The sequence below is a fragment of the Suricata suricatta genome, chromosome 16, assembly GCF_006229205.1.
Source record: "Suricata suricatta isolate VVHF042 chromosome 16, meerkat_22Aug2017_6uvM2_HiC, whole genome shotgun sequence".
NCBI classification, from domain to species: Eukaryota; Metazoa; Chordata; class Mammalia; order Carnivora; family Herpestidae; genus Suricata; species Suricata suricatta.
Window position 1 is genome coordinate 40,819,194 of NC_043715.1, and position 2,905 is coordinate 40,822,098.

The window sequence follows — 2,905 nt, forward strand, 5'->3', positions numbered from 1 at the left end:
GGTGATGGTGGAGGGCACTTGAGGGGAAGAGCACTGGGTGTTGTATGGAAAACAATTTGACAATAAAATATTATGAAAAAAAAAAGAAAAATGGTGTTGATGTTTTGATAAGATTGCATTTAATTGAGTAGATTGCTTTGGATAGTATAGATATTTTAATAATATTTGCCCATCTAATCCATGAATATGGAATGTTTTTCCATGTCTTTGTGTCCTTTTACATTTCTTTTAGAAGTGTTTTATAGTTCTCAGAGTACAGATCTTTTTTCCTTTTTGGTTAAATTTTATTCCTAGGTATCATATGGTTCTGGTGCAGTTGTAAATGGGATCAATTTCTTGATTTTCTTTCTGCTGCTTCATTTTGGTATATAGAAATAAAACAGATTTCTGTACATAAGTTTTGTATCCTCTGACTTTACTGAACTCATGTGTCAGTTTTAGCAATTTTTGGTAGTCTTTCGATTTCTCTATTTACAGTATCATGTTGTGTGCAATCAGTCGTATTTGACTTCTTTTGAGGTGCCTGGGTGGCTCAGTCAGTTGAGCGTCTGGCTTCAACTCAGGTCATGATCTCGCAGTTTGTGGGTTCAAGCCTGGTGTCAGGCTCTGTGCTGACAGCTAGCTCAGAGCCTGGAGCCTGTCTTCAGATTCTGCGTCTTCCTCTCTCTCTGACCTTCCCCAGCTCAAGCTGTCTCTCTCTCTCAAAACATTTTTTGACTTCTTTCTTGCCAATTTGTATGTATATTATTTTTTCTTGTTTGATTGCTGAGGCTAGGACTTTCAGTGGTATGTTAACAGTGGTGAGAGAACATCTCTGTTTTCTCCCTGACCTTAAAGGGAAAGCTCTCAATTTTTCCCCATTGAGGATGATATTAGCTGTGGGTTTTTTTGTATATGGTCTTTATGATGTTGAGGTTTGTTCCCTCTATCCCTATTTTGTTCAGGATTTTTATAATGAACGGATGTTGTACTTTGTCAAAAAGTTTTTTCTGCATCTGTTGAGAGAATCATATGGGTCTTGTCCTTTCCTTTATTAACATGGTGTGTCACATTGATTGTTTTGTGAATATTGAAACACGCTTGCAACCCAGAAATAAATCTCACTTGATTGTTGTGAATGATTCTTTTAATATACTGTTGGATTTTATTTGCTAATATTTTGTTAAGAATTTTTGCATCCTGGAGAACTACAGACCAAAATTCCTGATGAACATGGATGCAAAAATTCTCAACAAGATACTAACAAGTCAAATTCAACAGCATATAAGAAGAATTATTCATCATGATCAAGTGGGATTCATTCCTGTGTTGCAGGAATTTGCAAATCAATCAATGTGATACATCACATTACTAAAATAAATGATAAGAACCATATGATCCTGCCAATAGATGCTGAAAAAGCATTCAACAAAATACAGCATCCTTTCTAATAAAAACCCTCACGAAAGTTGGGATAGAAGGAACATATTTAACATCATAAAAGCCATTGGTGAAAAGCCCACAGCTAATATCATCCTCAATGGGGAAAAACTGAGAGCTTTCCCCCCTGAGATCAGGAACATGACAGGGGTGTCCACTCTCACCACTGTTGTTTAACATAGTTCTGGAAGTCCTAGCATCAGCAATCAGACAACAAAAGGAAATAAAAGGCATCAAAATTGGCAAATAAGAGGTCAAACTTTCACTTTTTGCAGACAACATGATACTCTACATGGAAAACCCTACCAAAAGTCTGCTAGAACTGATACATGAATTCAGCAAAGTCGCAGGGTACAAAATCTATGTACAAAAATTGGTTGCATTTTTATATACCAATAATGAGACAACAGGAAGAGAAATAAAGAAACTGATCCCATTTACAATTGCACCAAGAACCATAAAATACCTAGGAATAAACCTAACCAAAGATGTAAAAGATTTGTATGCTGAAAACTATAGAAAGCTTATGAAGGAAATTGAAGAGGACACAGAGAAATGGAAAAACATTCCATGCCCATGGATCAGAAAAATAAATATTGTTAAAATGTCAATACTACCCAAAGCAATCTACACATTCCACGCAATCCCAATAAAAATTGCACAGGCATTCTTCTCAAAGCTAAAACAAACAATCCTAATATTTGTGTGGAACCACAAAAGACCCCAAATGCAAAAGTAATATTGAAGAAGAAAAAGCAGGAGGGATTATAATCCCAGACTTTAGCCTCTACTACAAAGCTATAATCATCAAGACAGTATGCTATTGGCACAAAACCAGACTGGACCCACAAATGTATGGTCAACTAATCTTTGACAAAGCAGGAAAGAGTATCCAATGGAAAAAAGACAGTCTCTTTAACAAATGCTGTTGGAAGAATTGGTCAGCAACATGCAGAAGAATGAAACTAGACTACTTTCTTACACCATACACAAAAACAAATGGATGAAAGACCTGAATGTGAGACAAGAAACCATTAAAATCCTAGAGGAGAAAGCCAGCAGCAACCTCTTTGACCGCAGCTGCAGCAATTTCTTACACAACACATTTCCAAGGGCAAGGGAATCAAAACCAAAAATAAACTATTGGGACCTCATCAAGATAAAAAGCTCTGCACTGCAAAGAAAACAGTCAACAAAACTAATAGGCAACTGATGGAATGGGAAAAGATAGTTGCAAATGACATATCAGATAAAGGGCTAGTATCCAAAAGCTATAAAGAACTCACCAAACTCCACACCCAAAAAACAAATAATCCAGCAAAGAAATGCTAGAAGACATAAATAGACACTTTTCCAAAGAAGACCTCCAGATGGCCAGCAGACACATGAAATGATGCTCAATGTCATTCATCATCAGGGAAATACAAATCAAAGCCCCACTGAGATACCACTTCATGCTGGTCAGAGTGGCTAAAAATGAACAAAT